The sequence below is a fragment of the Eleutherodactylus coqui genome, chromosome 6 (genome assembly GCF_035609145.1).
Source record: "Eleutherodactylus coqui strain aEleCoq1 chromosome 6, aEleCoq1.hap1, whole genome shotgun sequence".
Taxonomy (NCBI): Eukaryota; Metazoa; Chordata; class Amphibia; order Anura; family Eleutherodactylidae; genus Eleutherodactylus; species Eleutherodactylus coqui.
The window spans coordinates 236,170,184-236,184,959 of NC_089842.1; the positions used below are offsets into that span (position 1 = coordinate 236,170,184).

Below are 14,776 nucleotides of genomic sequence, written 5' to 3' on the forward strand. Positions count from 1 at the left end.
TATCTAAGGCTTTCATATTTGATACTGTTATATGCAATACTGTCTGCTGAGCTTTTGTATCTAAGCCTCTTGTGCGTGATACTCTCTGCTGAGTTAATGTATCTAAGCCTCCAATTTGTGATACTGTCTACTGAGCTGGGTGTATTGTTTAGTAGTTGTGTATCTAAGGCTTTCATGTTTATTGCTGGTGTATTTACCTGTCCTATATGTGATACTGTCTATTGAGCTGTGTATCTAAACTTGTTATGTATGATAATGTTTATTAAGCTGCGTATCCAAGCCTCCTATGTATGACACTGTCAGCTGAGCCCATCCTGTGTGATACTGGTGTATCCGAGCGGCACATTGGGTGTAATTGATCATATGAGACATTTGGCAGCTTGGTAATGAGGTCCCTGCTGTATGTAATTAGGTCCTTGTGCCCCCACCCCTCCCCGGCTTCTCATCCCGATCCCCTCCCCTCCCAGCCGGCATGAAGTACATGAAAGTTTTTGCCAAATCGCATCCTCTGTGGAGCTTCCTTGTGAAAACTTCCTGTAAGTTCTGCTTCCCAGCACTTTCCTGCCCCCCCTCCTCCCAGATAACGCCACTGCCTCCAGTCCTCACTACACAACGGACCTGCACCCCTCGTCTCCACACAGGGACCCCCAGAACCCTCCCTTATCTCCGGGGACTTCTTCTCTGATAAGAAGGGTACCACCCTGATACAGGTGAGTACCTACCTGCTGGCTGCAGACCCTCAAAGTAACCTGTGTGCTAAATTTTTGGAACCCATTGAGGTTTGTCACTATTGATTATCAGATGTAGATGGCGAATCGAATTAGGGGTCAATGGATGTGAAAGAGGATCCCGATAGATATTGACCCCCCAGTCCATCAGCTGATCCCCACTAAACAACTGCTCGCTATCTCTGGACCAAATCAATGGATGTCCCTTGTAATACTTCCCGGCTGATAGTGGGGTCTCAGCAAGGGTGACCCCCTCTTATTACAGCCATATATTACATAGTGGAAGCTTGCTGGATAGAGCAAAGTATCACAGAAGCACAGAGGACTTCAGGAGAAGAGAGCTGCTGACCTGTCAGGGCTTGTGGCTGCAGTGAGGATGGGGCTGCTCTGCCCAATTGTCGGGAGTCACCGAAGAAGAAGGTCTAGGCCAGGGTTTTTTTGCAAAGTTGGCATTGTTTAGAAGGGCGCTCTGACTGGCACTGATCTCTGACATTTATGGGGGCACTCTGACTGGCACTGATGTCTGACATACTGTTTATGAGGCACTAACTGGCACTTCTGTCTGACATACTGTTTATGAGGGCACTCTGACTGGCACTGATCTCTGACATACTGTTTATGAGGGCACTAACTGGCACTGATCTCTGACATACTGTTTATGAGGGCACTCTAACTGGCACTGATGTCTGACATATTATTTATGAGGGCACTCTAACTGGCACTGATCTCTGACATTTATGGGGGCACTCTGACTAGAACTGATATCTGACATACTGGTTATGAGGGCACTCTAACTGGCACTGACGTCTGACATACTGTTTATGAGGGCACTCTGACTGGCACTGATGTCTGACATACTGTTTATGAGGGCACTCTAACTGGCACTGATCTCCGACATACTGTTTATGAGGGCACTCTGACTGGCACTGATGTCTGACATACTGTTTATGAGGGCACTCTGACTGGCACTGATATCTGACATACTGTTTATGAGGGCACTCTAACTGGCACTGATGTCTGACATACTGTTTATGAGTGCACTCTAACTGGCACTGATCTCCGACATACTGTTTATGAGGCACTCTCACACTGATCTCTGACATATTTATGGGGGCACTCTGACTGGCACTGATCTTTGACATTATTTATAGGGGCACTCTGACTGACACTGATCTGACATACTATTTATGAGCGCACTCTGACTGGCACCGATCCCTGAATACTGTTTATGAGGGCACTCTGACTGGCACTAATCTCTGACATACTGTTTATGAGCGCACTCTGACTGGCACTGATCTGACATACTGTTTATGAGGGCACTCTGACTGGCACTGATCTCTGGCATACTGTTTATGAGGGCACTCTGACTGGCACTAATCTCTGACATACTGTTTATGAGGGCACTCTGACTGGCACTCATATCTGACATACTGTTTATGAGGGCACTCTGACTGGCACTGATCTCTGACATACTGTTTATGACGGCACTCTGACTGGCACTTATATCTAACATACTGTTTATGAGGGCACTCTAACTGGCACTAATGTCTGACCTAGTGTTTATGAGGGCACTCTGACTGGCACTGTTTATCTACGAATTCTGGCTGCTCTGCTTATAGGGGCACCCTGAAAGCGTTTATGAGGGCACTCTGACTGGCACTATTTATTTTGAAAATTTCTGTAGACACTCTGTCTGGCACAGTTTATAGGAGAACTCTGGCACTGTACATCTGGCAAATGTGACTGGCTCTGCTTATGGGGGCACCCTGGCACTGTTTATGTGGGAAACCTGTCTGGTATTGTTTATGGGGCACTCTAACTCGCACTTTTTATCTGGAACAGTGACTGGCACTGCTTATGGGGGCACCCTGGCACTATTTATTGGACACTCTGGCACTCTTTATGTGGGATCTCTGACACTGTTTATGGGAGCACTCTGGCAAGTCTATATGGGACCTCTGGCTGGCACTGTTTATGGGGGCACTCAGGCACAGTCTCTATGGGGTCTCTGGCTGGCACTGCTCATGGGGGCGCTCTGGATAGCACGATTAATAGGGCAATCTGCCTGGTACTGTTTGCAATCTGCCACTCTGGGAGTGTGTATGGGGCACTCTGATTGGCATGGTCACTGTGCTCTGGTCATTATGGGCATCTTAAGAGATTCATGTGTAAAATCTAGTAAAGACTGAAGATAACTAGCTCGATACCAGCAGATCCCCCCCATACCATCTGTGTACATACTGTATATACCCGTCTCTGTCACATCCACATACAGAAGTGGTTGGGAGGTGACAGGTTGGACTTATCTCTCCGGACTCTGTGCCTTGTGACTTCCTGAGCGCTGTGAGATGTGACAGCCTCGTCCCCATTAACCCTATTCCTGGGACTCTGCCAGAGGCTCTCATCAACACCGAGCAGAACGAGGGGGGCAAACTGCCAGAGTAGGGGGCAGATGTCCGGTATAGCACTGTGCTGCGATGTATGGACTACATACAGTAACATACCCTCATTGTCAGCACCATTACCCCGTAGAGGGAGTAGATATATATACACTCATTGTCAGCACTATTACCCCGTAGAAGAAGTATATATATATATACACTCATTGTCAGTAACATTCTTCCCCTAGAAGTTGTCGGGATGAAACTTTCTCTGTGTGATTGTAACATTGATATAAGTGATTACAATATCAGAGCAAAAGCATCATTTATAGTAGAGAACCGACCCCTTGTAGGGAGGCTCCAGTACCCTGCTGTACTGCCTCTAGCTTGGATACAAGATGTGATACAGGTGGCCATGGAGGCTCTAGTACCCTGTTGTACCACCTCTAGCTTGGATACAAGATGTGATACAGGTGGCCATGGAGGCTCTAGTACCCTGTTGTACCACCTCTAGCTTGGATACAAGATGTGATACAGGTGGGCATGGAGGTTCTAGTACCCTGTTATACCGCCTCTAGCTTGGATATAAAAGATGTAATATGGGCAGATATGGAGCCTCTCGTACCTTGTTGTACCGCCTCTAGCTTGGATACAAGATGTGATACCGGCAGGCATGAAGGCTCTAGTACCCTGTTGTACCGCCTCTAGCTTGGATACAAGATGTGATACAGGTGGGCATGGAGGCTCTAGTACCCTGTTGTACCGCCTCTAGCTTGGATACAAGATGTGATACCGGCAGGCATGAAGGCTCTAGTACCCTGTTGTACCGCCTCTAGCTTGGATACAAGATGTGATACAGGTGGCCATGGAGGCTCTAGTACCCTGTTGTACCACCTCTAGCTTGGATACATGATGTGATACGGGCGGGCATGGAGGCTCTAGTACCCTGTTGTACCGCCTCTAGCTTGGATGCAAGATGTGATACGGGCGGGCATGGAGGCTCTAGTACCGTTATACCGCCTCTAGCTTGGATACATGATGTGATACGGGCGGGCATGGAGGCTCTAGTACCCTGTTGTACCGCCTCTAGCTTGGATACAAGATGTGATACAGGGGGCATGGAGGCTCTAGTACCCTGTTGTGCCGCCTCTAGCTTGGATACAAGATGTGATACAGGGGGCATGGAGGCTCTAGTACCCTGTTATACCGCCTCTAGCTTGGATACATGATGTGATACGGGCGGGCATGGAGGCTCTAGTACCCTGTTGTACCGCCTCTAGCTTGGATACAAGATGTGATACAGGGGGCATGGAGGCTCTAGTACCCTGTTGTACCGCCTCTAGCTTGGATACAAGATGTGATACAGGGGGCATGGAGGCTCTAGTACCCTGTTGTACCACCTCTAGCTTGGATACATGATGTGATACGGGCGGGCATGGAGGCTCTAGTACCCTGTTGTACCGCCTCTAGCTTGGATACAAGATGTGATACGGGCGGGCATGGAGGCTCTAGTACCCTGTTATACCGCCTCTAGCTTGGATACATGATGTGATACGGGCGGGCATGGAGGCTCTAGTACCCTGTTGTACCGCCTCTAGCTTGGATACAAGATGTGATACAGGGGGCATGGAGGCTCTAGTACCCTGTTATACCGCCTCTAGCTTGGATACATGATGTGATACGGGCGGGCATGGAGGCTCTAGTACCCTGTTGTACCGCCTCTAGCTTGGATACAAGATGTGATACAGGCTGGCATGGAGGCTCTAGTACCCTGTTGTACCGCCTATAGCTTGGATACAAGATGTGATACAGGAGGACATGGAGGCTCTAGTACCCTGTTGTACCACCTCTAGCTTGGATACAAGATGTGATACAGGCAGGCATGAAGTCTCTAGTACCCTGTTGTACTGCCTTTAGCTGGGATACAAGATGTGATATGGGAGCATGGAGGCTCTAGTACCCTGTTGTACCACCTCTAGCTTAGATACAAGATGTGATACGGGCGGGCATGGAGGCTCTAGTACCCTGTTGTACCTCCTATAGCTTGGATACAAGATGTGATACGGGTGGGCATGGAGGCTCTAGTACCCTGTTGTACTGCCTCTAGCTTGGATACAAGATGTGATATGGGGGACATGGAGGCTCTAGTACCCTGTTGGACCGCCTCTAGCTTGGATACAAGATGTGATACAGGGGGCATGGAGGCTCTAGTACCCTGTTGTGCCGCCTCTAGCTTGGATACAAGATGTGATACAGGGGGCATGGAGGCTCTAGTACCCTGTTATACCGCCTCTAGCTTGGATACATGATGTGATACGGGCGGGCATGGAGGCTCTAGTACCCTGTTGTACCGCCTCTAGCTTGGATACAAGATGTGATACAGGGGGCATGGAGGCTCTAGTACCCTGTTGTACCGCCTCTAGCTTGGATACAAGATGTGATACAGGGGGCATGGAGGCTCTAGTACCCTGTTGTACCACCTCTAGCTTGGATACATGATGTGATACGGGCGGGCATGGAGGCTCTAGTACCCTGTTGTACCGCCTCTAGCTTGGATACAAGATGTGATACGGGCGGGCATGGAGGCTCTAGTACCCTGTTATACCGCCTCTAGCTTGGATACATGATGTGATACGGGCGGGCATGGAGGCTCTAGTACCCTGTTGTACCGCCTCTAGCTTGGATACAAGATGTGATACAGGGGGCATGGAGGCTCTAGTACCCTGTTATACCGCCTCTAGCTTGGATACATGATGTGATACGGGCGGGCATGGAGGCTCTAGTACCCTGTTGTACCGCCTCTAGCTTGGATACAAGATGTGATACAGGCTGGCATGGAGGCTCTAGTACCCTGTTGTACCGCCTATAGCTTGGATACAAGATGTGATACAGGAGGACATGGAGGCTCTAGTACCCTGTTGTACCACCTCTAGCTTGGATACAAGATGTGATACAGGGGGCATGGAGGCTCTAGTACCCTGTTATACCACCTCTAGCTTGGATACATGATGTGATACGGGCGGGCATGGAGGCTCTAGTACCCTGTTGTACCGCCTCTAGCTTGGATACAAGATGTGATACAGGCTGGCATGGAGGCTCTAGTACCCTGTTGTACCGCCTATAGCTTGGATACAAGATGTGATACAGGAGGACATGGAGGCTCTAGTACCCTGTTGTACCACCTCTAGCTTGGATACAAGATGTGATACAGGCAGGCATGAAGTCTCTAGTACCCTGTTGTACTGCCTTTAGCTGGGATACAAGATGTGATATGGGAGCATGGAGGCTCTAGTACCCTGTTGTACCACCTCTAGCTTAGATACAAGATGTGATACGGGCGGGCATGGAGGCTCTAGTACCCTGTTGTACCTCCTATAGCTTGGATACAAGATGTGATACGGGTGGGCATGGAGGCTCTAGTACTCTGTTGTACTGCCTCTAGCTTGGATACAAGATGTGATATGGGGGACATGGAGGCTCTAGTACCCTGTTGGACCGCCTCTAGCTTAGATACAAGATGTGATACAGGCGGGCATGAGGGCTCTAGTACCCTGTTGTACCGCCTCTAGCTTGGATACAAGATGTGATATGGGGGGCATGGAGGCTCTAGTAACCTGTTGTACCACCTCTAGCTTGGATACAAGAAGTGATACAGGCAGGCATGGAGGCTCTAGTACCCTGTTGTAACGCCTCTAGCTTAGATAGAAGATGTAATATGGGCAGATATGGAGCCTCTCGTACCCTGTTATACCGCCTCTAGCTTGGATACAAGATGTGATACGGGCAGGCATGGAGGTTCTAGTACCCTGCTGTACCACCTCTAGCTTGGATACAATCCTGGCCACTGTAGTAAGAATGGAACTGTCTGCTTGCTGCAGAAATCAGTTCAGTGCATGAATGCACCAGCCTAGAGAATGTCTGATCAGCGGGCATCCTTGGCTGAAGATCCAATTCAGCTACTAATGTTGCTCTATCCTAAACTCCGGCCATGAACACTTTGCAGCTGGACAACCCTTATAATTTAAACACACATATATTAGGAAACCAACACCTTTTAGAAACTGGCTGGCCAGGAGTGCGTGGCAGTGACATCACTCGAATAGGAAATGAGGAAATCAACAACTTTCCTGGCTTACGAGCCTGAAATTACTGAGCTGGGGAAGGCTAAAGCTTTGCCAAATAGCAGCACGGTTAACTGGCTAATTATTTCTAATTTGACAAAAGTCACAACTGCACCACTTTTGGAGGTCCCATGAACACAGAGGAGATATGGATTTTTAAGTGTTAAGCTGTCAGGGCTTGAACCCACAGCCTCTTGTGTTCCAGTTGACATCATTATCCACTAGGCTATTTAGGACTTGGACAGTTCCTTTGCTGAAACCTAGCCTTGTTCTGTATTTCTCAGTCACCTAGTTCCAGCCTCCTGGTCCTGACCCTGCCACTATACCTGATTGCCCTTCCTATATAAGCCTAGTCCTGCCACTCTTTCAGTGTGTGATTATTGTGTTCCACCACCTTGATCAAGCTCCTCTTCTTCCGGACCCTCTAGAAGCATACCGATACCTCCTGCTGCTGACCTTTGGCTTCCATTGACTATACTTCTGACTCATCCAATTTGTACTGCATATTGATACCTCCTGCTGCTGACATTTGGCTTCCATTGACTATGCCTCTGGCTCATTCATTTATGCTACATACCATGACTTCCTGATAATGACTCCTGCCTATTCTGACTACTCTCCAGTGATCGGCATGGGCTACTACACCTGCGTCTCCAATCCAGCATTGGTGAGACACGACAAGCTGTTCCTGATTGTATTTCCTATATAAGCCTAGCCCTGCCACTCCTTCAGTGCGTGATTATTGTGTTCTACCACCTTCATCAAGCTCCTCTTCCTCCGGCTCCTCTACAAGCATACCGATACCTCCTGCTGACCTTTGGCTTCCATTGACTATGCTTCTGTCTCATCCATTTATATTGCATACCAATACCTACTGCTGCTGAACTTAGCTTCCATTGATTATGCTTCCGTCTCATCCCATTTGTACTGCATATTGATACCTCCTGCTGCTGATCTTTGGCTTCTAGTGACTACGCTTCCATGTCATCCCATTTGTACTGCATATCGATACCTATTGCTACTGACCTTTGGTTTCCATTGACTACATTTTCGTCTCATCCATTTGTACTGCATACCGTGACATCCCGCTAACGACTCCCGACTATTCTGACTACTCTCTAGTGACTGGCTCGACTACTACACCTGCGGCTCCAATCCAGCATCAGTAAGCTGCGTCAAGATAATTACGCCCCCTAAAATGGAGTCAGTAGTAGCCACACTCAGGAAATAATTCACAGAGCTCCCAGAGTTCTGTGCCTGCTACCAGGAAAGGGCTGCTGCTATGCAACATGAGATCAAGGGGTTACAGAGGTCCAGACGTCCACATGCCATTGCCATTAAAATTTGCTGGAGATCGTCACCAATACAGAGGTTTCCTAAATCAATGCCGGATATATTTCCAGGTGCAGCCTAACTTGTTTACCAGTGACAGGAAGAAGATGTTTTTCATGATTAACCTCCTCACATGAGGTCCTCACATGGGCTTCACCGTACATACAGACTAATAGTAATCTGCTTTATAGACTTGATCGCTTCACGCTCGCTATGTGTCAAATTTTTGATGATCCGTACCACTATGCCGCTGTGCTCCAAAGGGAGGTTACATAGCCTACGACAAGAATGACGCTCCGTTGCAGTGTATACAACAGAATTTCGTTGTTGGGCGATTGATACCACATGGAATCCAGCTGCAAAACAGAGACAATTTCGTTGGGGATTATCAGAGTTGGTAATGGATGAACTTGCCAAAGTGGAGACACCTGACAACCTGGAAGACTTCATTCAACTGTGCCTCCGGATTGACCAGAGACTTTCCGAACAGCAAAAAGAGAGACTGCGGGGTTGGGGCACTAACACCCCTTATTCCTTTAGCCAATCCACATTGAGTCCTCCACCATGGACTGAAGCAGTACCAGAACCGATGCAGATTGATGTCATTCACAGACCCCTTTCTACCGCTGAAAAGGAAAGATGCCATGTTGATAATCTGTGCCTTTATTGTGGAAACTCAGGACATTATGCTTTAAACTGTCCAAACAAGTTCCAAAGGACCCTCACCCTAGCCAACGTCAAGGCCACAACCAATCTAGCCATCATGGAACGAGGAGATGTCATGAAATACACCTTTGCACCAATAATTCAAGACTTCAACTCTTTCCCCGCTCCACTATTTGGTCCTTCAAATAGAGATCAGATGACACTGTGTTCAGCGATGCTGGATCTGGGAGTAGGAGGAAACTTTATGGATTTGAAATTTACTCTTGACAAAGACATTGCCACCAGACTTAAACCCATACCAATTGAAATGGAAACCGTGAATGGGTTCACCCTTGTCCTCGAAACCTGTCACACAGGAGACAGTCAAACTGGAGCTCCACATGAAACTGGAACATCAAGAAATGGTCAGCTTCCAGCTCATCTCGTCCCCTAAATTTCTGGTGATTCTCAGGATTTCTTGGTTTTCTGCCCACAAACCCTCTCTCAACTGGGAATCAAGGACCATTGCTTTCCCTTCAAAATTTTGTAAAGAGAATTGCCAGGTAGCACCATCCACCCCTGAACCAGTGCAAGGCCCTGTGGATGATCAGCAGGACTTTGGGAAGTTAACGGTTCATTACCACATGTTGAAGGATGTCTGCAGCAAGAAGAAAGCTGGCCATCTGCCACCTCATTGGCCATATGACTGTCCTATTGAGCTGCTCCCTGGATCTTCTATACCAGTTGGGCGTATCTACAACCTCGCAGAACCAGAGTTAGGGTCCCTTTGGGAACATTTGGTTTGGAATTTAAAGAAGGGCTTCATCTGACCATCTTCCTTCCTGGCAGTAGCACCCATTTTCTTTGTTAAAAAGAAGGACTCTACTCTTCGGCCGTGCATTGGCTACCGGAAGTTAAACAAGATTACTATTAAGAATCGTTATCCTCTCCAGTTAATTCCAGAACTGCTGGAGAGGCTTAGGGCAGCCAAGGTCTTTTCTAAACTAGACCTCAGAGGAGCATATAATCTGGTACGGAGCTGCCCCGTAGATGAACAAGATATGGACACTTTGAATCTCTAGTAATGCTGTTCGGTCTCTGCAATGCTCCCACTACCTTCCAGCACTTCATTAATGACATATTTCCAAGTTGCAGAAAAGGTGTTGTTAGCCTGCAAGAACCTGAAGGCGCAAGTACCCTCTCCCAAGCCTGGACTAAGATTCTTAGGACCTTTCCCAAATGCAGCAAGGGTCAGCAAGGTAGTATTCTGACTGAAGCTCCCGGGAAGCCTGAGGATTCACCCTGTCTTTCACATTTCCCTACTAAAGCCATTTCATGAGAATACTTTTGTGGGAAGACATCAACTCCTTCCCCCTCCTGTGAAAGCTCGGGGCCAGGACAAGTTCATGGTAAAGAAGATTCTTGACTCCAGACTTCAGAAAATACAGTACCTTGTGAAGTGGCAAGGGTATGGGCCAGAGGAGAACTCCTGTGAGACAGAGAAAAATGTGCATGCTCCAAGGCTCACAAAAGATTTACACAGGAGTTACCTAGGGAAACCGGCACCTGGGATGTTTGGAGGCCATCCTCAAAGAGGGGGGCTACTGTGAGGGCTCAAACTCATGACCACTTATGTTGCAGACAGCAGCCCTCTCTACTAAGCTATCCATGGCTTTGACAGTACCTTTGCTGAAACCTAGCCGTGTTCTGTGTTTCTCAGTTACCTAGTTCCTGCCTCCTGGTCCAGACCCTTACCCTGTTACTGATTGCAATTCCTATATAAGGCTAGCCCTGTCACTTCTTCAGTGTGTGATTATTGTGTTCTACCACCTTCAGCAAGCTCCTCTTCCTCCAGCTCCTCTACAAGCATACTGATACCTACTGCTGCTGACCTTTTGGCTTTCATTGACTAGGCTTCCATCTCATCCATTTGTACTGCATACCGTGACTTCCAGATAATGACTGCCGGCTAATCTGACTACTCTCCAGTGACCGGCTCGGCTACTCCACCTGCGGCTCCAATCCATCCCATAAGCATACTTCCATTTCAAATATTTCTGGCAGATACATAGGAATCAATGTTGCCTAACATAGTAATTGTCAATCACCACATTCAGGTAGAATAAAAATGGGGAAGCAGCCACACATGCTCTCCCTAGCTCCAAGAATATAACAACTATAATACTGCCCCCTATGTACAAGAATATAACTACTATAATACTGCCCCCCTATGTACAAGAATATAACTACTATAATACTGCCCCCTATGTACAAGAATATAACTACTATAATACTGCCTTCTATGTACAAGAATATAACTACTATAATACTGCTCCCTATGTACAAGAATATAACTACTATAATACTGCCCCCTATGTACAAGAATATAACTACTATAATACTGCCTCCTATGTACAAGAATATACCTACTATAATACTGCTCCCTATGTAGAAGAATATAACTACTATAATAATGCCACCTATGTACAAGAATATAACTACTATAATACTGCTCCTATGTACAAGAATATAACTACTATAATACTGCTCCTATGTACAAGAATATAACTACTATAATACTGACCCCTATGTACATGAATATAACTACTATAATACTGCCCCCTATGTACAAGAATATAACTACTATAATACTGCCTTCTATGTACAAGAATATAACTACTATAATACTGCTCCCTATGTACAAGAATATAACTACTATAATACTGTCCCCTATATACCAGAATATAACTACTATAATACTGCCCCCTATGTACAAGAATATAACTACTATAATACTGCCTCATATGTACAAAAATACAACTATTATATTACTGCCCCTGTGTACAAGAATGTCACTACTATAATACTGCCTCCTATGTACAAGAATATAACTACTATAATACTGCCTCCTATAAGAAGATAACTACTATAATACTGCCCCCTATGTACAAGAATGTAACTACTATAATACTGCCCTACATGGCCAAGAATATAACTACTATAATACTGCCCCCTATGTACAAGAATATAACTACTATAATACTGCCCCTATGTACAAGAATATAACTACTATAATACTGCCCCCTATGTATAAGAATATAGCTACTATAATACTGCCCCCTATGTACAAGAATGTAACTACTATAATACTGCTCCTATGTACAAGAATATAACTACTATAATACTGACCCCTATGTACAAGAATATAACTACTATAATACTGCCCCTATGTACAAGAATATAACTACTATAATACTGCCCCCTATGTATAAGAATATAGCTACTATAATACTACCCCCTATGTACAAGAATTTAACTACTATAATACTGCTCCTATGTACAAGGATATAAATACTATAATACTGACCCCCTATGTACAAGAATATAACTAGTATAATACTGCCCCCTATGTACAAGAATATAACTACTATAATACTGCCCCCTATGTACAAAAATACAACTACTATATTACTGCCCCTATGTACAAGAATATAACTACTATAATACTGCCCCCTATTTACAAGAATATAACTACTATAATACTGCTCTCTATGTACAAGAATATATCTACTATAATACTGCCCCCTATGTACAAAAATACAACTACTATATTACTGCCCCTATGTACAAGAATATAACTACTATAATACTGCCCCCTATTTACAAGAATATAACTACTATAATACTGCCTCATATGTACAAAACTACAACTACTATACTACTGCCCCCTGCCCCCTATGTACAAGAATATAACTACTATAATACTGCTCCTATGTACAAGGATATAACTACTATAATACTGACCCCCTATGTACAAGAATATAACTAGTATAATACTGCCCCCTATGTACAAGAATATAACTACTATAATACTGCTCCTATGTACAAGGATATAGCTACTATAATACTGACCCCCTATGTACAAGAATATAACTACTATAATACTGCTCCCTATGTACAAGAATATAACTACTATAATACTGCTCCAAATGTACAAGAATATAACTACTATAATACTGCCCCTATGTACAAGAATATAACTACTATAATACTGCTCCTATGTACGAGAATATAACTACTATAATACTGCCCCGATGTACAAGAATATATCTACTATAATACTGCCCCCTATGTACAAGAATATATCTACTATAATACTGCCCCCTATGTACAAGAATATAACTACTATAATTCTGCCACATATGTACAAAAATACAACTACTATATTACTGCCCCCTATGTACAAGAATATAACTACTATAATACTGCCCCTACATACAAGAATATAACTACTATAATACTGCCTTTATGTACAAGAATATAACTACTATAATACTGCTCCTATGTACAAGAATATAACTACTATAATACTGCCTCCTATGTACAAGAATATAACACCTATAATGCTGCCCCCTATGTACAAGAAAATAACTCCTATAATACTGCCCCCTATGTACAAGAATGTAACTACTATAATACTGCCTCCTATGTACAAGAATATAACTACTATAATACTGCCTCCTATAAGAATATAACTACTATAATACTGCCCCCTATGTACAAGAATATAACTACTATAATACTGCCCTACATGGCCAAGAATATAACTACTATAATGCTGCCCCCTATGTACAAGAATATAACTACTATAATACTGCCCCTATGTACAAGAATATAACTACTATAATACTGCCCCCTATGTACAAGAATATAACTACTATAATACTACCCCCTATGTACACGAATTTAACTACTATAATACTGCTCCTATGTACAAGGATATAAATACTATAATACTGACCCCCTATGTACAAGAATATAACTAGTATAATACTGCCCCCTATGTACAAGAATATAACTACTATAATACTGCTCCTATGTACAAGAATATATCTACTGTAATACTGCCCCCTATGTACAAAAATACAACTACTATATTACTGCCCCTATGTACAAGAATATAACTACTATAATACTGCCCCCTATTTACAAGAATATAACTACTATAATACTGCCTCATATGTACAAAACTACAACTACTATACTACTGCCCCCTGCCCCCTATGTACAAGAATATAACTACTATAATACTGCTCCTATGTACAAGGATATAACTACTATAATACTGACCCCCTATGCACAAGAATATAACTACTATAATACTGCCCCCTATGTACAAGAATATAACTACTATAATACTGCTCCTATGTACAAGGATATAGCTACTATAATACTGACCCCCTATGTACAAGAATATAACTACTATAATACTGCCCCCTATGTACAAGAATATAACTACTATAATACTGCTCCAAATGTACAAGAATATAACTACTATAATACTGCCCCTATGTACAAGAATATAACTACTATAATACTGCTCCTATGTACGAGAATATAACTACTATAATACTGCCCCGATGTACAAGAATATATCTACTATAATACTGCCCCCTATGTACAAGAATATATCTACTATAATACTGCCCCCTATGTACAAGAATATATCTACTATAATACTGCCCCCTATGTACAAGAATATAACTACTATAATACTGCCCCTACATAC

General features: G+C 44.4%; 1 protein-coding gene across 1 annotated transcript in view; it reads left to right on the forward strand.

Annotated features, from left to right (window-relative positions):
• The first annotated feature begins 551 nt into the window (after positions 1–551).
• PEAR1 (platelet endothelial aggregation receptor 1) overlaps positions 552–14,776 on the forward strand; it is a 118,889-nt gene continuing 104,664 nt past the window's right edge. Inside the window, exon 1 of the mRNA XM_066609149.1 lies at positions 552–710. The gene's annotated coding sequence lies outside the window, so the exon portion shown is untranslated. The remainder of the gene's footprint in view (positions 711–14,776) is intronic.